Below are 24472 nucleotides of genomic sequence, written 5' to 3' on the forward strand. Positions count from 1 at the left end.
CCTCATCTTCCTTCCCACTTACTACTCTGACCAGGAGACTTGTCATTTAAGAACTCATTTTCAAGCAAAGTTCATTCTGTGTCATACGTCCCGTTCGTGCTGCCATTCGCAAGCACTGGAAAATAAGCTGGTGTTTTCTCAAGCACTGGAAAATAGCTGGTATTTTCTCATATCTCGTTTCTTCACCAAAGTCGCAGTCATTGTCTCCACGGTAGGAGGTAACCAGCAGCCTTCTTTTATTGCTTATTAAACTCACTTACATTTTCTCTAATGAAATAGATGAACCAGTAGAATATCGGGAAGCATACCAGTTAAACCTAGTAACAGGCGTGTAATTATAAGCCAGATCTATTAAATGGATTTAAATGAGGAATGTGGCTTTTTTTGTATGGATCGAAAAAAATTAAATGTAACAATTCGTTTCTGTTGAGATGGACTAATGAATACGTGTCATTGTTCTTTAAAAAAGAAACTATTGTGCCGGCTTTGTCGGTCCGTCAGTCCGAATTTTTTCTGTCCGCACATTTTTCTGTCCGCCCTCAGATCTTAAATACTACTGAGGCTAGAGGGCTGCAAATTGGTATGTTGATCACCCACCCTCCAATCATCAAACAAAACAAATTGCAGCCCTCTAGCCTCAGTATTTTTCATTTTATTTAAGGTTAAAGTTAGCCATGATCATGCCTTTTGCAGCGGTATAGGATAGACCACCACCGGGCTATGATTAAAGTTTCATGGGCCGCGGCTCATGCAGTCTTATACCAAGACCACCGAAAGATAGATCTATTTTCGGTGGCCTTGATTATACAGAAAACTCGATTGCGCCGAAGAAACTTCGTCGCATTTTTTACTTGTTCCATTATCTACACCACTTCATCTTGTTATGTAAGCAGCTCCTTCAAACTGGTGTAGGACTTTCGTGTTAATAATGACGCCTCGGTTTTGTAGTCACAGGAGTTCACTTGTAAAGTTGCCCTTTGTGCTTGTTCTTTATTTACGACTTTGATCAGTGCTATGGAAAGCTTGTTCATTGCAGAACTTCTTCACCCTCTTCCCCTTGCTACGTACAGCCTTCACACTCCTTGAAATGGGTGGCAGTGGCGAACATTCGAATCAACTGGTATTATTAGCTCACCATACTTTTCACTTTTGAAGTGTGGATTTCTCTTGTTATCTTTTTGTAACCTGGCTCATTTAGCTGTTTTCTTCATATTTTTTTAAACAGAAGATATTGTTGTCAGTTAAGAAGAGATATTCGCTAATAAACATTTCCTATAGAACCGAGGTCGCTAGGAAGATAGATTATTTCTCTGGAAGTTACCCGTGTCGCCCATTCAGCGACAGTTTCTTTCTTTAACAAGAAAAATGTATTAAAAAAAAAAATCGATTATGACGGAATTCTTCATATTTCTGCCTTAGTGTTCCCTAACAATTTTAGCATTTCAAAACACATCAGGACTTGGATAAGAATAATAAGTTTCCTTGACATGTAAGCATTGCGTAAAGACATTTTGATAGTGAAGACCTGAGCATCGATGAGACACTTTCTCTTCAGTCCTGAGATTTATCAAAGATATCAAGAGGTGCTCTTCTTCCTCGCTAACATGTACTAACGATGATGCAACTCAGGGGCAGTACATTTTATGGTTCCTTATCTCGCTCTGACATAAGCAGCCAAAACTGCGTCTGAAACATCGCGTTGGCGTGATCACGCATAATCATATTCTCCTGTGGGACCCCAAAACCCTCTGACGTAAAATGTCTACAGACATCAATATTTAGAATGGAATGGAATGTAAAATTTAGGCCAAAGGCCAAGCGCTGGGACCATAGGAGGTCATTTATCACCGAAAGGGAAACATTAAAAAGTTCTTAAGGTGTAAATAGTAAAACCTCGCATTTGCACTATGAAAAAATAGTTAGGTTAGTGGAAAGTAAGATGGAAGAAAGAGAATATGAATGCAGATACAGAAAAAGAATGAAAGGAGTTGCAGCTAGGGGACGAAGGGACGCTGCAAAGAACCTTAAATAATGCCTACAGTGCACCGCGTCAGGTGCAATGACGGCATTACCTCCCCCCACCCCCTAACGTGAGACATTATTGTTTACCTTTAGGGTTACTTTGACCATTGGTGAAAGAGAACATGGGGGTAATTCTCCCTTTAAACAGTCATGATAGATAAAATATCAAAATATACCAACAAGTCTTTTTCATTTATTATTTGATTTACACTTAAAATTTGTTGTTGAAATTTGTTTTCCAAGGCAAGCAAGTATAATTTTATTATTTTGTCTTTCCCTGATTTGTTTGCCATGGAAAAAATCTAATTGGTAATTTCATTTAAATTAATGTTTATCATAAATTTTGCAACGTACTAAGATTATAGATTTCCTCGATTATCGGTGCCTTACACCTTTTCTTTTGCCTTACTGGGACTTCCTCATCGTTTATTTATGTATTTAATTGTCAAGTTTTGTGATCAGACGAATTGCTGTACTACTAATGAATTATTTTTCCTTTCTCTCTCTCTCTCTCTCTCTCTCTCTCTCTCTCTCTCTCTCTCTCTCTCTCTCTCTCTGCCATTGCCGATAATGGAAAAAAAGTCTTTGCCATCAAATTCCCTCGACCCTTTTCTTTACCCGCGAAGACTTTTCCGAAACTAGGCCATTGTGCCCAAACTTCATAAATTCTCAACTTTACAATTCCTTGGGGAAAACTAGGTCCTCCTTTTTGCCTTTTCCTTACCTTCTCCGTACTACTTTTTTCCCTCCTCCTCCTCCTCCTCCTCCTCCTCCTCCTCCTCCTCCTCCTCCTCCTCCTCCTCCTCCTCCTCCTCCTCCTCCTCCTCTTAGTCCTGTTCATTGTAAAACATCAACAAAATTCTATCACTCCTCCCTCCTCTCTTTTATTATCCGTCTACCTCTTCCCGGGACTCCCCCTCCCCACACATAAACAGTTTGCCTTCTGTGGAATTGGCAGTTTCTTTTGAAATAAAATGTTTTACTTGCATTAATATTGCAATCATGTTTTACCACTAGGTTTCAGATCTAGTCGTCCTGTGTGGAACTTATAGGAGTTTTGTCCTTTTTAGTGTAAAACATAACCAGGGAATCTTCCATCTCTAATTTTCATTTGGTGAATGTTGGTACTTATGCTCAGTTTATACCAAGGGGATACCTCAGTATTGGTACAACAGGCGCACATGCTCTTAGAAGTTGGAGGCAAATACCATGTCGAACGGTTTTCAAAAGTTTTTTTTAGCTTTGTCACTTTGTCCTTCCAGTTATCGCCCCAAATGCCTGTACTTCTAATATAGCCAGAGTCTTTTTGATGGTTTTTTATCCATCCTTCCTGATAACTGGTCATGGATTTTAAGGCATATTATGTTATTATTCTTGGTACTTATTTTTTTCTTACGTTCTTCCTTAAGATCGTGGTGGCCAGGCTCTGTACGTTTGGTTCCAAATTTCAATTCCTTGTCATGCTGGTGTGTTTAGGTTATCGTTTCTACATCTTTCCTCTCTTTTCGTGAATTAGTATCCTTTAGGGTTGTGTCCCCCCACCCCCACCCACGCTCTTCTTTCTTTTCAAGAAGGACCCTATTCAAATCCTTGCTACTTTCAGTATGGATCTTTGAAACTTGAAAAAACTCAAATTTGCATTTTTTTCCTTGCTAGTTTATCTATTTGCACGCAGAACTTTCTACTCATCATAATAGTTTTCTTTATCTCCTCAGCCTTTTCCAGAAGCTCAAGTTCAGTATCGCTGATTCTTATGTGATGCTGTTCATGCAGATGTATATCAGGGTAGCATCTCTAAATAGAACAGACTTCAATGCTTCCGGGAGAAGTTTTATTCCCCTGTCTTTATTTCATGTTCCTTCTACGAACACCAGATGTTTGAAAACTGGGAAATTGAATCCTACTAACCTACCATTACCAAGAACTTAGAGGTAGGCAGCAGCATGTCCTGGAATTGCGCTATTCAGGACTAGCAAAGTTTTCATCGAAGAAAATGTATTCTTTTTGTGCCACATGTACGAATATATATGCTCAGAGCAGCATGTTCATATTTATTTGGAACATAGCTATATATGTACAAATGCATCCCGTGATATAATTACAATAATTACCCAGCTCTTAATTACCTCCAGTATCTTGTCGTTGCTGCTTACTGATTTCGCAATCCCACAAAAGTTGTGTGGAAGTGGCTAACTTTAGGATCATCCCGTCCGATAATGTTTCCTTGCCACATTTTAAACATCAAATTATCTGCCTATTTATCATCTGACTGTTGGACATGCCCTGCTCTTAATATGCGAGTTTTTTTTTTTTTTTTTTTTTTTTTGCTTACAGACAAAGGCACATTATCAAGACCTAATTGTGTTAAGAAATTAATATAATAACTTAATATATATATACACATAATTATATACATATGTATGTGTATGTACATATATATATTATATGAATATATACATGTATATGTATATATTTATATATGTATGTTTATGTATATTTATATATGTATATGTATATGTGTGCATATATATAAATCTATGTACGTATGTTTGTATGCATGTATGTATATATGTATGTATTTGCATCTTGTGGACAGTTCATACAGTAATTATATTAATAAGTGTGCGGTTCATACACAGCCTTTGGCTTTTCGCATTGTCTCCTCCGTGGCCTCATAAACAGAGCCTCTGTTACCATATATATATATATATATATATATATATATATATATATATATATATATATATATATATATATATATATATATATATATATATATATACATATATATATATATATATATATATATATATATATATATATATATATATATATATATATATATATATATATATTTAGTGTCAACAAAGACAAAAATCTGAGTCTTCTCAAAGACCGAGTAATCCTTCTCCTCCATAAACCTATCCTGCTCTGTACAAGTTAACTCGATTTTCGTCTCGGGTTAAAGTAACAAGGGACATATTAAGGGAGGTTAATGCGGAGTTAGCCAGACCAGTTTCGGTATTTCTCTTTTTAAAACACGATTTTTTTTTTTAGTATTATCTCGCGGTTTAATCTGTGTTTATAATCGCTTTGTAAAAATTTGTAGATGTGAGTTCGAATAGTTTATGCACACGCACACACACACACGCATATATATATATATATACATATACGTATGTATATGTGTATATATGTATATGAATTATATATATATGTATAAATATATATGTACACAGTATATATATGTGTAATATATATATATATATGTATATGTATATATATACATTGAGAAAACCACAAAAATAAAGTTGGCATCAAGCCTTGCGTGAAAAAACGTGCACACTATGGAGAAGTTCAAGGAAGATGATAAGTCCTCAGATAATTCAGTGTCAACAACACAACGAGGAGTATCAGTGTAAGAGACAAGATGTAATGAATACCTACGAGGAGAAGAGGAAAAGTGAAGGGGACAGAGATAATATTAGAATATGGTTTTAATTCCTTCAATTATGAAAGAACACCATAGAGAGAGGAAGGCAACGAGATAATCTTAAAATATGGTTTTAATTTCTCGTCTTGATGCGTGAGAGAGAGAGAGAGAGAGAGAGAGAGAGAGAGAGAGAGAAAGAGAAGCGGAACGAGATAATCTTAAAATGTGATTTTGATTTCTTGAATTACGCGAGAGAGAGAGAGAGAGAGAAGGGAAACGATATAATCTTAGAATATGATTTTAATTTCTTGAATTACGCGAGAGAGAGAGAGAGAGAAGGGGGAGGCGTTGGTAAAAGAGATAATCATAGAATATGATTTTAATTTCTTGAATTATGAGAGAGAGAGAGAGATTAGATCCCAGTACAATTGTGTGTGTGTGTGTTTCAGCAGACGAAAGTTAACAGACGAAGTGATTTCCACTAGAGAGTGAGACGGCTTATCCTTAAAATTCGCTAACGATGATGAAACTGGCGGGCAGCACATTTTATGGCTCCTTATCTCGAACTGACATAAGTAGCAAATGTTCCTTCTGGAATATGAAGTGGGCGTGATCATGCATAAGAATCGCCGCCCGTCCCTCAGCGGACCCGCTAAACCTTCGAGCAAGTCTCTTTAAGGATCTACAAACTTCGTTGCTTGCTTTTAAGGCTACGTCGGTCAGCGAAGTGGTTTAATTATGATGCTGTAAATCAATAAGTCATTTTTTGTGTCCTGTGGAATTTTCGTTTAGGTCAGCGTTTAGGTTCGGTTATGAAATGTATTCAGACTTTTTGTTATGTTTTTGTGAAGTGGCGGAGTTACGTCATGATATTTTACCAATATCAGTTTATTTAGAGTACAAAACTCAGTCTTTTTCAGGAAAAAATCATTCATTACTTCAGAAAACTAATTGCTTCTCTAGTGAGGTTTCGCTCGTCGAAAAAAAGTTTTATTCACTATTTACCTTTAGTGACTGAATCACCTTCATGTTCTTCAGATGAAAAAAAAATTCCCCACTTTAATTCGCCTCGTCTGTTATGCTTGTAGTTCTGCACAGGTTACCAGATGCCTAGAACACCTATAATCTGCATGATTTTATTATAGTTATCAACTTTTCAATGTTGGGCATAACTACTTTTTGTTTACCATGCTGTTCTTCAAGTGCATTTGAGGTCGGTTTTCATAGGATTCACTTACCTAAATCTCTCTCTCTCTCTCTCTCTCTCTCTCTCTCTCTCTCTCTCTCTCTCTCTCTCTCTTCTGTTCCTTCTGTCACTCCAAATAAAAGCCATCTCCTTTTATAATTCCCCACCAAATTCCCTCCGCCCCCATTTTACCCACAAAGTCTTTCTCGAAACTAGGGCCATTATGTCTCAACTTCACAAAATCTGAACTTTTCAACTCCTAACGGAAAATAAGGAAGCCCTAATTTTTTTCCCTTTTCCTACCTCCATATCCCCTCCTCCTTTTAACTCCCCCCCACCCCCTCCCCGTTGTCGTTTTCCTCCACCTCTTTCTCGAAACAGGAGATTCTAGCACTTCAAAGCCAGTCTGAAAACATCGCCCCAAGTCCGCTCACTCATCCGTCCTTTGTAACTATGTCTCACTCCTGCTGGATTTCGCCTCCTATCATCCATCCCCCATCCCCTACCTCCTCCTCCTCCTCCTCCTGCTCCTTACCCTCCTCCTGCTCCTCCTCCTCCTCCTCCTCCTCCTCCTCCGACCAGTCTATCGTACGTTAACTTGAAATGGTGTGCTGGGTGACTTGATTCCTCAGAGATCATTAATACTCAGACAAAGCCTGAGTACGGACTATCGCCTCGTAGCTCGTGCTAGCATTGCTAAGAATAAGCGTCTGCCAAAAACCTTCCAATAACGATTCTGATGGTTATACTGCAGGCCATTTAGGAAGGTTCTTTAATTAATTGGTAATTACGAAGCTATTTATTAGCCGTTTTATTGCAGGTGCAACTGGGTTGTCACTCTTTATCTCACACATCGAGTGATGAATACATAAAGTAGGTAGTTATTGGCTAATCAGAATACAATCAGGTGCATTCTTTAAAGCTGTGATAACAGAACATATATTATTTTGTAATATCATATAATAACAGAATATGTTAATCAATATAAATATTTAACTGTCCTCTTTTTACCCTTAATTGCGAGTTATCTAATGATTTAGATGATGCATAAAAAGCCCTCTAAACCAAAAGGAATTTTCAGTGAAAAAGAATTCTGATATTCCAAGACAAAAATGAAGCAAGAATCTTGCTTGTAGGAAATGTCCGGGTTATAGAAATCAAGGAAGACAGAGGCGGGAGAGAATTCTTTCTGTATTTCTTGAGTCGTAAAGGAAGAAATGGTTTATTGTTTATTTGCACAAGAACCTTTTTCGAAAATAGACTATTTTACGGTCATCACAGTATATAGTAAGAAAATGATTATTTGCACGAAAACCTTTATAAAAGTTAAAATTTTTACGGTCATTACAAAAAACAGAAAGGAAATAATTCCTTGGCGTTCGTAGAACCTTTTTCAGTTGAATTATAATGATTATTTTAAAGGTAATTCTTCACAATTCATTCACAAATTTCAACTCGCTGTGCGCTTGTCGTCCTTAACGATTCAAGACCTCGGAAAGCATTTTTCCACCCGGTGCCTTTGGCTTCTTTATTTTTACGATAAGCTTATCAGTTTCTCTCTCTCTGTTCACTCTAGTCTCTTACCAATGCCGCCCCTATCTTATTCATACTCTGGATTAGGTCATGTTTTCCCTGTTTCTTTTTATTAAACCGTTTTCATTGTAGTCATTTTCTCGTGCCCGGTTATCTAATTGCCCGTTGGTATCTGTTCGCGTCCGTTATTTCATTGCCCACATTTTCATTGCATTTTCTTTTATTTTCTTGTCTCTTCTCTCTCTCTCTCTCTCTCTCTCTCTCTCTCTCTCTCTCTCTCTCTCAGTGATGAAAGACCGTATCTTTTTTATTGTAACAGTTCTTTTTATAGTAGTCATGTGATGTAATGCAGTACGCTCAGTCCTTCAGTTTCTATACTAAACTCATTGCCCATTGCTTAGAATTTTAATGGTAATTTGTGACTATGTAACGCTAAGGCAAAAAGGATTTTTCTTATTATGGGTGGTTCAGGTGCCAAACATTCCCGCCCTTTAAACTTATTTTCATTATAAAAGGGAGGACTCATACTGCATACTGCTGTTTGTGGTAGCTGAGTCATCTTATCCATCATTATACAGATAGTAAGCGCTCTCCTGTCATGAATATGCATACATTACCACATGTAATTGACAGTCCCTTGTCTAGACATCATTTATGTTTTTCATATTGTTATAGCACATGACAGAGTAACGGTTCTTCAATCACACATCGCCTTTCCATAGCAAGAAAAATTTAAAACATTCATCTGCCCTCAGCGGCATCCAGTAAACTTAACTGTTGTATTTTAGTTGTTATTTAGGAATTTATTAGCATTAGTGATATTTTTCATTAATTTCACTAGTGAAAATCGGAATCACTGGGTCGCCTCTTAAACGGTCCATATGGGGGTAGAGGTAGCAGATGGTATGGTGCCCAAATATTGACTGCCTATGCATAAAGACAGTTAAAAATTTGCTTTCGATCTCTTGCCAAAGTTGGCTGCCTTCAAGATGCTCATATAATTTTTGATTACCAGCCAGTGTTTACGAAAAGCAATCCAGTTTTCTGATGAAAAAAGACAAGTCTAGGCAGCATCTTAACAGAGTGTTTTGATAGGGACTGTTTTTGCTGTTTTCTGAATCACTAAAGGCTAGTCAAGGAAAGTAGCCTTGGACAAGGTAACTGACAGTGGTTTTATGATGATAAAAACAGGTCATATTTTATGACAATAAAAATAATTTTATTGCGTATTATGTATTTTAATGTTTTTTTGACTGAATACGTTTCATCAGTTAAACTACATGTTGCCTCTCTTATCCTGCAGAATTGAGATTTAGGCGAAGGCAGTTGGGAGAGTGCATACACCATTCACTGAAGAGTAATATTTGGAGGTAAGTGTATATTTTATGTTTTAAGGTAAATGTATGATTTTGCATATAATTGTAACGGGGATTAACAATTCAAAGGGAATGTGCCAATGAATGTATAACAAAAAGTGTAATTTCACCCCCCATCCGTTTTGTTAGGGGGGAAGGGTTTGTTGCTTGGGTTAAAAATGCTCATGTTTGGGAACAGGATCAATTGATTTATAAAATGAATAGCTTGTGTGTGTAGATTATGGTAATTTAAAACGCGTCCCTCTACAGTGGAGAGTGGGCTGAAAACGTTGAAATTAATTTATGTAATAGGAGATCGTTCGTCCAATGTTAAAAAAACATGTGATTGTATTATGTGACAGCACATGTTAATAAGGAAACACATTCAGTGTTTTCTTATTAGCTTGAGGTTTACAGTATAAATCTCTGGTCTATATTGTATTCATGTTTTTTAAGCCGTTATGGATGTTGATGAGTGGATTATCAAGAATATGCCTTTGTACGTTTTACTCTGAATTACAAATCCACCTTTAGTTTTGACCCTATCCGGTGTGGCATACCTTGAGGTCTTGTTTTGACTTTCCTCTTGCTCCGGTTCCCAATATAAATTTTTTGACAATTAATGCTTGTTTGACTTCAAACTGTCTTTCCCATATCCCTTGAGAATAAATCATCTTGTGTTGCAAGTAAAACTGGCATATTTCCTGAGACTTCTGTATCTAAAGGATGGTGTTATTGTTACCACGTTTCTAATCGGTCAGCCAATATTGGAATACCTTTCTCCTGCTTGGATATCAGTAGCCGGTTTTACGTTTGGGATAGGTCTTTTTTCCCAACAGTGGCTATTGTAATTTCGACCATCATAGGAAGTATTTAATTCTTTTCTTGCTAAACTCAAATCTTATAGCATTATTATTATTATTATTATTATTATTATTATTATTATTATTATTATTATTATTACTGAGGCTGAAATGCTGCTGTAGAGTTCCCTACCAATTCCAGTGACTTGTATGTTAGTAATGCATGTTTATATGTACTGATTTGCTTGTTGAGTTACCTCTGTTGGTAATCATTGGTTATTTTCCTAGTCGTGGTATTTCTTATTTCCCTTGTGGGCATTCAGTTTTTATATTTTGTGGAAAGTAGTAATGTAATAATTTTTATTACTAATTGCATATGCCTGTCGTTTTTCAGAAAGGATAGGGACTAAAAAAAATTTTTCTTCGGCTCTGGGAAAAGTTTAGAGTGGGCTTATTTTGTAAGAATTACACTACAATGAAACAAAAATGAATGATTTCTTTAGACGAGGAATACGAGGAGCCAATATCTAGTAGGACTTCCGTAGGTTTCGTGGTAATCTACAGCAGTTTGTCTTGTAGGGTACTCTTGCTATTCAGGACCTTGTTTTCAAGATCTGAAGACTTCGCCCATAATTCACTTCTAACGTCGTAACTGTGTTATCTTATGGGAACAGGAATTAATGATTAGGCAAAGCTTGGGAATCTAGGACCGTTATAAAAACGAAACAACAAAAGCACGTTATATGGAGCAGGACTGAGACAGTCGCCCAGCGAAAAGGGAGGGAGGATTTTGAGGGCTAAGTCTTTTGAGGGAAAGAGACACACGAAAACTATAGAAAGGGAGAGAGCGATGACGATCCATTAGACCAATCATTTCCTTACTATGCTGGTAATGATACATAAAGAAGAGCTATTCTTCAGAATAAAGTGTTCGTATAATTTTAAATTGTTTCGATGTATAAAACTCGCGCCAGACTACCAAGGTCGGCGAAGCCAACTCATACTCAAGATTCCCAACCAACGCAGGGTTACATTCGTAAGCATATGGTACGAAGCTCCTAGACTCATAAAAAAAATATATGCTCTTGCTCGCCGCCATTGTCGTAGCCAGCTGTTAGAACTTTTAGGAAAACACTTGTAAAATTCTAGTCTGTTTACATTTGAAGTAAAATATCTTCCCCCAAGTGATAAATCATACAGTTAAGCTAACTTTTGGGGAGGATTTTATCAAAGAAACTTTCGAGATATTTGAATCTTCTTTAACGGGAACAAAGGCAGACTGCCAAGTCTGGGACTTATCCTAACCGTTCTAAATTGTTTCATAGGAACTTCCATATTTCAACGACTTATCAGTAGGACTTTCATGTCTTTTGAACGATCGCTTGTCGAAAATGTCCTCCATGATAACTTCCCAAGTCAGCGACTTGTTCAGTTTTAAATGTATCATGTGGTTTTCATATTTATCGACTTTCAATAAAGGTATTGAGGCAGGGTGAACGATCATTTATCGGAAATGTCATTCCTTTTAGAATCGCTTCCTCAACCTCCCTCGTTAAATTATAAACTCGAAACTACAGTTGGCTTCACGCTGTTACTATAAACGCGCCATAAGGCCTCATGATGCCACCGTAGAGACCCTTTGATGACGATATAATATCCCTTAATGGCAATGGGGTGACCCCTAAAAGAAAGGTGGAGCCTCGGCCAGATTGTTGTTGTCGTCCCTTGAAAGATAGTGGTTGGGAAGCTCTGGAGAGCGAGAGAGAGAGAGAGAGAGAGAGAGAGAGCAACGTTTCTTGTAACTGTCCTTTTTTTTTCGTTACTTGTAAGCTGTAATAGATTACAAATAGACTGTCGGCAAATCTGGAATTTTACTTTTGACATCAGTACTGATGGTGTCGAAGAAGTCCTTGCACACTGCTGAATATAGTGTGGATCAACCAAATGAAATCCCTAGGAGGGTAGAAATTCATTTCTCGTTATAATGTGGTTCGGATTCTACAATAAGCTGTAGGTCCCGTTGCTAGGTAACCAATTGGTTCTTAGCCACGTAAAATAAATCTAATTGTTCGGGCCAGCCCTAGGAGAGCTGTTAATCAGCTCAGTGGTCTGGTAAAACTAAGATATACTTAACTTAGTGCCGCCATTACACCTCATGAGGTGCACTGTAGGCATTACTTGAGGTTCTCTGCAGCGTCCCTTCAGCCCCTAGCTGCAACCCCTCTCATTCCTTTTACTATACCTCCATTCATATTACATTTCTTCCATCTTACTGTCCACCCTTTCTCAAAAATCGTTTCATAGTGCAGCCGCGAGGTTTTCCTCCTGTTACATACTGAAAACTTTTTGCTCTCAATTTCACTTTCAGCTCTGAATGACCTCATAGGTCCCAGCGCTTGGCCTTTTGCATAAATTTTATATGCCATTCCATCAACCAAACAAAAATCCCATTCAGACATGTTGCTTACTCTCTATTGAAACAGAGTATAGAAGGTTTCTTTGATGTCTTTTCTTGCAGAGGCTGAGGTCATCTGGAAAACCTGTGCTTATGAGCAGTTGCATAGCTAGAAAAAGTTATATGCTTATTACCTTGCAAGAGTATATAGCAAACGTTCATGTCATAAAGACATCCATCATTTTCTCTTAAGCAGATCCGAAGAAAGAACAGTATATAACTGGGAAGTCTTCACAATTATATAATAAATGATTGACTCACATTGAGATCGAACCCAGGACATTCGACCGTTGGGCAAGGGAGTTATCAGCAGAATACCGTAAGCGAGATATTCTTTACAGATCAGTAAATGTAGAGATAAAAAGAAGTAATCCAACCAAGGAAGGATTTTTTCCCGACATATAAAGGTAATATTGTACTGCCTAGTAAGGATCATTTTTCTATCGAGGGAAATTTTATGATTTTGATGCCAAGTGACTGGAACTGCGCTTAAAAGGGCCTGGTGGCAGTGTTCATAATTTACATGTAGTCCTTCAAGAAAGGGAAGGAGGATCTTCATCTTGTTCTTTCTTAATGTTTCCGGGTTTCGTCTTTCATCATGAGACCATGGGAGAAATTATTTGTTAGAACATCACGAAGGGGGAGAGAGAGAGAGAGAGAGAGAGAGATAGAGAGAGAGAGAGAGCGAGCAATGACAGGATGGTTGTGAATAACTCAGGAACAATATATATATATATATATATATATATATATATATATATATATATATATATATATATATATATATATATATATATATATAATATGTGTGTGTGTGACAGAGGACACACAGCGCGTGTCTGACTGTCTGTCTGTGTTATATTCACGTGAATTAACACGAGATGAGCTTGAAAAGTAAATCAAACCACGACATTAAAGTCAAGAATCTTGATTAGAACTAGTACTTTCGTCTTGTTGACAGCTTAAGACTCACGATGAATTTATGCCAGATATGCGTTCTTGGTGACCGCAGATAAATCTGCTTTTGAAAAAAAAAAAATACAGGGACAGTGAAAACCAGATTGGGGCTTAAGTTCAGATTTCCTCATTTTGTACTGCTAATTAACATAGTTTCATAGACGTTTCTCTGGAGAAAGTCATTAACCTCAGTTCATAAGGGGAACATGGAGTTGCTCGCCAGAGCTAATACAGTAGTTCCAAATAACATAATATCGAAGGTTGAAGGGGTGCATCTCAAGACATGCCAGTCAGTAGTCGTGCTTGCCTGTCAGTGCCTGCCATTCTGTGCATGTTCATTGGCCCTTTGTGGTTGCATCCACCAAGATAGAGCTCTCCCTTACTGGTATTTACACTACAGCCGGGAAGGGTAACTTACTCTGGGTTCTGACTGCTGCATGGGGACAAGTATGTAATCTCTAGGCCACAACCTGTTTGAGTGGCGAGTCCCAAGTGGCATTGGTCAGGCAGATTTCCTGAATCAGCATTTTCCTCTTTGCAGTAGTGAGTGACGATAGCCTGTGAGTCTCGAAGATTTTGGAAAAGAGGAAAATAATCTTAATCTTTATCTAGAGGTCTTTTGGGGATCCAACTAGTTCTTTACCTGCTGGGGGAGTTTTACCTTGATGTGGTCTCTCTCTCCACTTCCCAAACTAATGCAGGTGGTTTCTCGTTTGTCAGGTCTCCGGTTGTTCGTGGTTCATTGAATGTGTGAACGTTACTTGACCATCTCTGTGAATGCCTTGACAGGGTCATAAGTTTGGAGCAAATTATCTGCTTAGAAGCAACCCTGATGACCTGCTGCATAAACTGGCCAAAACACGGTCCACTGAGGACCAAAACACGGTCCACTCCTCAGTTTTGCTTGTAGAGGCTGGGATGATGACCGTGGCCGTCTTTATAAGGATGAAATGGCCGGCTGGTATGTCCAGAGCGCTCGGCACAGGTGACTTTGGTGTTGCTGGCTGTGTTGGAATCCGGTTTATGGCTGACCTTGTCATCTAGTTTTTAGATGCAAACTCTGGCCCAGTTCCTCCTCAATGATATATTTCCGAACTGCCTTAAAAGGCTTAGGTGCCAATTTATTGACTTGATGAGACGCTTGATCACAATTTCAGGGAGCAGTTCATTAATGCAAAGGATATTGTTTTCGAATCCCGAACGAACGCTGGGGCTGAAGGAACACCTTCATGCCAAATAGGGGTCCTTATTATTTGTAACATGCTTTCCGTTTGACTATGGTCATCGATGATAGGGATTATTCTTTAGGGAATGGTGGAAAGCTGGTTAATGACAGTTGACCAGCTGAGTGAAAGTAAATTACCTGGGGGCTAAGAAGCGTAAAAGGTAAAAAAGGGAATGCCTGCAGTGAGTTGCAAGATGCTAACTTCAAAGAGAGAGAGAGAGAGAGAGAGAGAGAGAGAGAGAGAGAGAGAGAGAGAAATTGCGGATGATGAATAAGCGAATATTTTCATATCGAGGGACATTCATGAGTAACTCAGTCACTCATATTATTTAATGATATTTTCTTCATTGCTGGCTTTAGCATAAACATTCTCTCTCTCTCTCTCTCTCTCTCTCTCTCTCTCTCTCTCTCTCTCTCTCTCTCTCTCTCTCTCTCTCTCTCACATATGCCCCCTTTTTTTTCCCTCTGGAGAGCAACAATTCTTTGAGGGTCTAAACATCGTCTTGGATTACCCTCGCCATTTTCGTTTCTTCTTCTTCCGATATTGGCTGTGAGAGGGCGGTAGAGGCCCTTTCCACATCTGGAGTTTTAACCGCCAGCTGATCCCGCCTTAAAAAAATAATAGGGAAAAAGGAAATCGTACAGAAAAAATGGATTATATCTCTCTCTCTCTCTCTCTCTCTCTCTCTCTCTCTCTCTCTATATATATATATATATATATATATATATATATATATATATATATATATATATATATATATATATGTATGTATGTATATATGTATGTATATGTATGTATGTATGTATATGTATATTATGTATATATAAATATATATGTATATACATAAAATATATATATACATATATATATATATTAAATATATATATACATATCTGTGTATATATACATACATACGTGTGTATGTATGTGTAATTTCCGCATGCCATGATTCACTCCATTAAGGTACAAAATCTCTCTCTCTCTCTCTCTCTCTCTCTCTCTCTCTCTCTCTCTCTCTCTCTCTCCCTCTCTCCCCGTCTGGCTAAGTGAGCGATCAGTATCAATGCCACTCAAATAGTTAAAGGGCAGGAAACGCATCGACGGCGTTCCCAATATTACAGTTAATAAGCGGGTCAATGTAGGTAAACGCCCGTTTGAATATTGAGTGAATTGTACCATTAACATGCAGCCGAGCCTAACGGCCGACGGGAAAGGCAAACAAGCACCATTTCAAGGGTAATCGGGTCGTGTATTAATAGAATAATAATAGGTACGGTGCACGATTGAAAATGTGAAATTTATCTTTTCAATTTTTTGGGAAATGGGAGTAGAGATGGAAAGGGTGAGTGAATGGAAGGGTATTTTGTCTTTGAAAAACATGGCTGGCTTCAGGGACAAGCAAGGCAGCAGTTGATGTCACTGTGCTCACTTTCTGTATGTGGATGGTAGGATTTGGATGTGACCCCTGCAGATAAAAACAGATTTAATTAAAAAAAAAAAAAAAAAAAAAAAATATATATATATATATATATATATATATATATATATATATATATATATATATATATATAAACATAGACTACATGGAAAAGTGCATATAGAAAGATAGACCACATTGAAAAAAGTATGTAGAAAAACATAGGCTACATTTTAAAAAATCATATACAAAACATAGACTTAATTTTTAAAAAAGCACGGAAAAACACAGAATTAACTGGAAAAAAAGCATATAGAAAGACACAGACTTCATTAAAACAAAACAAAAAACAGAAAAACATAGACAACTGAAAAGAAGCATATAGAAAGACACAGACTTCAGTAAAAAAAACATATAGAAAACATAGACTACATTGAAAAGAAGGCTTATAGGAGCTTAAGGTCTTTTCCCCCAAAAAAAAGTGGGAATGTCAAAATCATATGTTTCTGTGACATGAATAATTAGACTTCACTGAAAAGGAAGCAGTATAGGAGCCGAGGTCTTAAAATAAACGTGTGACTGTCATAACCAAAGAGTTGTTCCTATGAAGTGAATAAAAATAAAATCTGCTTCAAATAGAAGAGTTATGAATATAGAAATGAACCAGGGGCCTTTGTCCCATATGAGGACAGGTGTGGGCGTAAGATAAATTGCCTTGTTGACCTCACATGTCGGTAGGCGGAGTGATCAGGGTCAAATCGACTCATTTTTTCCCAAAAGTCGACTGGGAGAAGGGGAGTTATTTTTTAAATTAATTATTTAAAAATTTCAGTTCACTACGAAGCGAAAGGTATTGTAGGATTGAGAAGCTTTCTTATTCATTGTTTGGATTGCCTATACCTTACATTCTTTATTACTTTAATTTTCATTTTATAGATTTTTTTTGTTGTATTATACATGCGTTCTATATTACAATTTTGAGTGCTCATAAAAATACATATATGTTACAGTTAAGTCGCTTTCTTTCCTTTTTATCGAAGTGGTGGTTGGTTGTTTAGTGTGAATTAAGTGAGAAAACTGGAAACTGCTGAAATATGTGTGGATAATATTTATGAAGTAAGAAGGACTGAAAGGTGAGAGATGTGAATGTAGGAGTGATGCAGTGAAAAGGATTTGTAGAGATGAACTGGTCAAGTACAGAAAATGTCAGAGGGAAAGAACCTATATGAAAAGAATGTACATTTCTGAAGTCTGTTGAGGAGAAGAAGGAACTTAAAAATATTTAAGTTTAAGGAGTAACAGTAGTTAGAGTGAAAAGATACATATTACCAGAAGTGCGATGCTTACAGGGTAGAGCAGAATGGAATGATTAAGTATATGTAAATGGAGTCTGCCTCCCAATAATGAGACTTCTCTGTGAATATACGAAGCAACTGTAAGGTGCCAAAGGTTTTTATTAACGTAGTTTATTCATGATTCAGAAACGGAATGAAGCATGTGATAGTGAACGGGTAAGGAATGTGATAGTGAACCCCTCAGGTGGTGACAGAGTGAGGACAGGTTTTATGTTCTATTTGCTTCTTTTAATTTTTTTGTTTATTGATTTTTTTTTATGAGTAAGTTAAGTTCTGGATGCCGTATGGTGGTCATTTTAATTTTAAAATCAGAGGCTGCAAGTATAACAGTGAAAAATGCGCCGAAGAACCAAGTCTCAGGATAGTGATTATAACTCCTAGTTGTTTTAAGGTAGATAAGGCAATAATTTGAACTAAAATTTCAGCTAGGTGTAGCCGTTTAACTAATAGGTCTGTTCGACCTTTAAAATTTTACATGATTTGAGAATCGCGGCCCATGAAACTTTAACCACGGCCCAGTAGTGGCCTGCCAGACGGACGATTATGGCTACCTTTAACCTTAAATAAAATAAAAACTACTGAGGCTAGAGGGCTGCAATTTGGTATGTTTGATGATTGGAGGGTGGATGATCATACCAATTTGCAGCCCCCTAGCCTCAGTCATTTTTAAGATCTGAGGGCGGAGAGGAAAAGTGCGGACGGACAGACAAAACCATCTCGATGTTTTCTTTTACAGAAAACTAAAAATGAGTTCGATGTTGTGCAACAAAGGAGAATTAATTTTTTTTTTTTTATATTTGTATGAATGGTGATTTGCATGATTTTCTGGCTGGCATAGCAGTAAGTATCTTCAAGCATGTGTTTGTGTGTCTTTTTTTTTTTTTTTTTTAAAGAAAATCCTGTTGCGGAAACATAGGTAACAATTGCGAATCTTGTGGTAGGTGGATAGATGGATAAAAATCTTAATGAGATATGGAAATGAAATCCCATACCCTTACTAAACTTGATGTTTGATGATATTTAGGAGAAGTAGGTTGGTATTTAAGAATTAAAACTGTATGAATGACAATTTTCGTCAGTAGAAAACCCCCGAACAGAATTTGCCCTAATCACTTGTTTTATTTTGTATAATCTTCCGTATTCAGTGCAATTTATTGATGAATATATTCCAGTTTTTTTAATAGAATTATCTTTAATACTGCCGAAAGTGCCAACAGTCTTTCAGTTGTGATATTATTTTGAATAATGATAGAAAATCCGGTTAAAAGATGTGTAGACGGATAGAAATAGAGTATAACAGAATAATACTGTAATGATACTGTCATCTCCCGATAGATGATGTGTTTACAAACGCAGAAGATTAATGGCGAGATACACTTCATAGAACTTTATCATCTCTCTCTCTCTCTCTCTCTCTCTCTCTCTCTCTCTCTCTCTCTCTCATTTGTTAATAATGTGGAAACATGAAAAAAAATTAGGATATATGATGCACGGGCGCTCTTTCCATTTATTCATTTTTAAATGTCCTCATTTATTTTCTGGAAAATATAATGAAAATCGTTTAGCTTTCATATTCTTCAAGTGTTCGCTAGATATTTCTAAATTAATTATTTACAGGCGTTATAATAACCTTGACTTCCATGATTTTTTAAAGTTAATTTTGTGAATAGCGGACTAGCGCTCGAGCTTATATCGATAGAGAGAGTTCTGTCGCGAAGTCTTTTATTTGCCCATTTTTTTATATACTTTTTTATTTACTTTTTTATTTGCTTTTGTGTTTGCTCTGCTTTGTCGTTGTTGCGAGCAAAGTAACGAGAGGAGGAACGAAGCCTCATTATGTCAGGAGCGTCTGCGAAAGCCATCAGCAGTTTTATCCCATTGCCCAAATTAATGAAATAAATCAATTAAGTCATTAATTAAAAGGAGGACCGGCCTCGAACAACCATGGAAATGGGGTAAATTGCCTTACGTCTGCGTCTGCGAAGGTAATCAGCCATTTTCTCCAATTCCTACAAAGGAAAAAATAAAACGAGAGAAAGGAAAAGAAAAACCTTTTAAAATTGTACACCGGGGACATGCGCAAGTGTCCATTAAACTTAAGAAGAAGAAGAAGAGGAGGAGGAGGAGGAGGAGGAGGCGAAAAGGAGGAGTGAGGAAAATTGCTAGGCGGAGGAGGACGGCCAGACCATCGGATGCATCTGTTCCTCAAAATGTGTCTCCATTCGTCTTCCGGATGAGGACAACCTTCAGCTTAAGAGTTGATTTTCTTATATATTGGAAAGGGTGAAATATCGACAGCATTTACGCTGAATGCTGATGAAAGACACGCGCCCGAGGAGGAGGAGGAAGAGGAGGACCGGGAGGAGTGTTTGCTGAAAGAAGGAGGAAGAGATGCGAGGAAGGGAAATAAATGTCGAGAATTAAGAGATAAAACGAGAGAAGTATATTCGAAGATAGCCTATAAGGGTATGGCGAGAATTATGAGTGGAAGAGGTAAGATAAAAGATTTCCTACGTTATGCTAATAGGTATCTCAACCGTTAGGTAAGACTTAACGGGTCTGTTTAAGCAGTGAACTTCTGGCCTGGTAGTTAGTTGAATGTCGTGGGGTCAAGGCGATTGGTAAGGAATGAAATTGGGTTTTTAACCTTATCCCAAAATTCTATCTGTAATTCCAAGACTGTCGCCGTCTGGAACTCGGGGCCTTCATATATATATATATATATATATATATATATATATATATATATATATATATATATATATATATATATATATATATATATATATATATAAATTATATATATATATATATATAAATTATAATATATATATATATATATATATATATATATATATATATATATATATATATATATATATATATATATATATATATATATATATATATATATATATATATATATATATATATATATATATATATATATATATATATATATATATATATATATATAAGAGAAAGAGAAGTACGTCATTTAAAACAAAGTCTTCTCCGAGCCGTCTCAAGGCCGAAAGGGACATGGTTTAATGGCCATTTCCATGCCTCGCTGCTCATTCTCATTCAAACCAGATTCCTTATTGACGCTTGAGGTTGACGAGCGAAAGACAGAGGTCGTCAGGCTATTCCACAATTTTAGGAGGACTTTTTTTTTTTTTAGTGGAAAAATAAAAAAATAAAACTCGGGGATGTGTCGGTAATGCGTGATAGCGCTCGAAAGAAAACCCGGACGAAAGGAGGAGGAATGACAAAGGTTTTTAGAGAGAAGGGAATTTCTCCGAGTAATGAGTCGCCTTTCGAAAGATATCGGAAGTTGGTAGTGCCCCTAATATGATTTTGTCCCCGTTGGTGGGTAGGGCCGTCAGTGCACTTCACATGGTGCACTGTTGGCAATAACTTAAGGGTCTCTGCAGCGTCCTTATGGGCCCTAGCTGCAACCTCTTTCATTCGTTTTACTGTACCTCTGCGTTCATATTCTCTTTCTTCCATCTGACTTTCCACCCTCTCCAACAGTTCTTTCTTACTGCTACTGCGAGGTTTTCCTCCTGTTGCACCTTTAAAACCTTCTGTCAATTTCCGTTTCAGCGCTAAATGACCTCTTAGGTCCCATCGCTTGGCGTTTGGCCTAAACCCTACATTCTATTCTAACATGATTTTGTGTATGAGTGTGTGGGAGGTGGGGTGGGGGGTATAAAATAAGCAGCTCCATTTATAAGGCGTTGAAAAGAAAGTTTTCCGATATTTCATCGTTTGCACCAGCCTGAGAATGACCTCGAAAGACCTCTTTTACTCGAGAATAACTGCTGCATAAAACTACTTTTTTAAAAATTCACGGGCATGAGACTGAGATAAGTCTGGCGCTATTCGGGAATTTTAACAAGACAAAATGCTCTCTCTCTCTCTCTCTCTCTCTCTCTCTCTCTCTCTCTCTCTCTCTCTCTCTCTCTCTCTCTGAGAGCATTCTTCCACAGATAGTCATTAATAAACCGCGTTAAGGCAAAACCAGGCCTTCAGAAAATTAACTTGAAAGACATCGCTTATTTAACGCCCGGCGAGAACAAAGAGGAGGTCGGTCAAGTTATTTTTTTTTTTTTTTTTTGTCTTCGGTTTTTATCTTCTTTTTCTTTTCACTCGCTTTCCTCCCCCGTTTCATCACGGCAGGTTTTTTTTTTTTTCGGTGCATTCGTGATAGTGATTAGAGAAGGGAGGGTTCGGGAACGTTTGAGAGAAAAGCTGATAAAGAAGGAGAGAAGTTTTGCGGAGCTGAAGGGAGAATAGAAGAGAAGGCTGCCTCTTGGTAGATGGGTGATAACAATTCATTTTTGTCGAGTTTTCTTAATAGCGTCTTATACCTTTTGCTCTATTTCTACTTTTATAGTACATAATTTCTTGCTTTTTTTCAGTGAAGATACCTATATATAATGTATGTTTATTATATAGGTGTATAGGTATGTATATATTATGTATACATACATATATATAAATATATATATATATATATATATATATATATATATATATATATATATATTTATATTAACATCACCTGTATTCCATAGGAGAGGGTCTACCGTTAACCTCTTGTGTTTTGTAGTGGCCAGAAATGAGACTTGGGCCGTCAAAGCGATAGCTTCAGTAGATCTATCTTGACCAAAGAATCAAAGAACGGTGACGTCATCAAAGGAAAGGATGATAAATCAGTAGTTTAGGATAACTTTGTCCTCTCTGATTGGGACCAAATCAAGTGGAACCAGCATCAAGTTCTAGTCTGTGAGTAATGACTTGGTGAAAGCGCTGAAAAGGAAAGTAAAAATTGAGGTAGAAAATCCTTTAATGTGCAATAAAATCTTCGGTTTTCAAAAGTATTGCCAAGTTACGAGGCCACGTACTCCTGTAGGAAAGTTAACCCACGTAATAAGATAGGAGTCTGCTAATCCAGTAGAAACCTTTGTCTACTTCCTGTATGTTACTAAGCTGCGATCCTTGAGATCTCCGACTGAATTCACGCCACACTGCCTAATGAATATTGTACTAATGGACCTTGAAAGTTTTACTAACAGGCTGGTGGCCGTAATTATAGACACAAATAGAGCACGTTTGATATATCCGATACTGAGACTCCGCCTTTTGTGACGAAGTGCTCTATAAAATTCTTAATACCTGTATTACTGAAGGCGATCTCTACTAGCAGGCAATAGTTGTAGCTATAAGTTTTACCTCGACCCTGCGATTTGCTATAAGTACACGGGAGTAGAGAACGCGCAAATGTTTTCTTGTACTCCCAAAACCGCCGTGGATACCAGGAGGATAAATGACACCTTTGATAATCAGGAATCAGCAAGAACAGCAGGATTACTTATGTGAATTCCAACAGAAACGGGAGGATTGAACCCAGATCGTCAATTCTGTGTAAACCAAACGTACAAATTTGGGAAGGTGCTTGAGTGTTAAAGATGAATGCAGCAAACGTACCACCGTTGTACCTGGCTGCCAGTCAGCTTCACAGATAGTAAGCATTTGATGCACAGTCACTGCGAAAATGAGCTACATGTGTCAACTGTCAACTTAAGCTGGAATATCAACACTGAAAAATAGAGGCTTGCATCACAGCAGGCAGTGGTGCATACAAAGCGCAAGAAAAGGCTTTTAAAAACAATATTTGAAGGTCGCTTTGTCCTTTGACCCAAACATGAGGGTGAACCAAGGGATCTACTGTAAACACTTAGCTGGTATGGTCCTGGCTATGGAAAAACGGCACAGCGCCAACCAAGTTTGATGAACGGAACAAAGTCGTGAATAAATTCACTAGATCAGAGGGGAATTGAAAGTCGTTCAGAGTTACACACCCTGATCCTAAAACGAATACCCTTCAGTTTTTAATCCGATTTGCACTTAGACCAGTGGTTTTCAACCTGTGGGCCATGGGCAGTTCTGAGGGGGACCATCCCACGAACATCTTCAAAATAGTATTTAAAAAATCAAAAATCACTTACAATAAATGCGGGCCAGTGTTTTCTTTCATAAATGAAAGTGTAATTTGAGTTTTGATTACAATGCACAAAATTTATTCACAGTAAATGCAGGCCGGTGCTGAATTTCATAAGTGAAAAAGTGTAATTTGAGTTTTGATTACAGCGCACATAATTTATTTACAGTAAATGCATGCTAGTGCTTTTTTCCATAAATGAAAACGTATAACTAATAAAGTGTTCTGAAAAATAATTACATGAATGAAAATGTAAAACTAATAAAGTGTTCTGAAAATGCTTTATAATAATTCTGTTATCATCATTACAAAATTCTGAAGTGGCAGTGGGCCATGAGTATTAGGGATGCCAAAAACGGACCATGGCACAAAAAGGCTGCTGAAAACCACTGACTTAGACCGATGTAGGCAGAAAAACCAAATGAGGTAAATTATTCTTCTGTGAGACCTAATTTCATAGCCACGTGCATTGCAGCGCTGAAACTGTCTCGATATTTCACGTGACAACCGAAGTTTATGAAGTCATGAGGCAGCATAAAGGTATAGATCCCATTGAAGGAAAAAGAACTCGTTCTCTGAGACCAGTTTCCCAGAGGTAAGTTAGTAAGATGCTTGGGTAGAATTTGTACGTGTTCTTTCTTACATCAGTGTTAATTCCATAATTGTCATTATCGTTGCTCGTAATTTTAATATTATTATTAGTGCTTCTGTTATGCTTTTTCT

At 37.3% G+C, this 24472-nt stretch overlaps 1 protein-coding gene across 1 annotated transcript in view; it reads left to right on the forward strand.

The window, feature by feature from the left end:
- Positions 1–24472, forward strand: part of LOC136832603 (uncharacterized) — a 198766-nt gene that overhangs the window by 21726 nt on the left and 152568 nt on the right. Inside the window, exon 2 of the mRNA XM_067093794.1 lies at positions 9478–9544. The gene's annotated coding sequence lies outside the window, so the exon portion shown is untranslated. The remainder of the gene's footprint in view (positions 1–9477; positions 9545–24472) is intronic.

Source organism: Macrobrachium rosenbergii, chromosome 50, assembly GCF_040412425.1.
Source record: "Macrobrachium rosenbergii isolate ZJJX-2024 chromosome 50, ASM4041242v1, whole genome shotgun sequence".
Lineage (NCBI taxonomy): Eukaryota > Metazoa > Arthropoda > Malacostraca > Decapoda > Palaemonidae > Macrobrachium > Macrobrachium rosenbergii.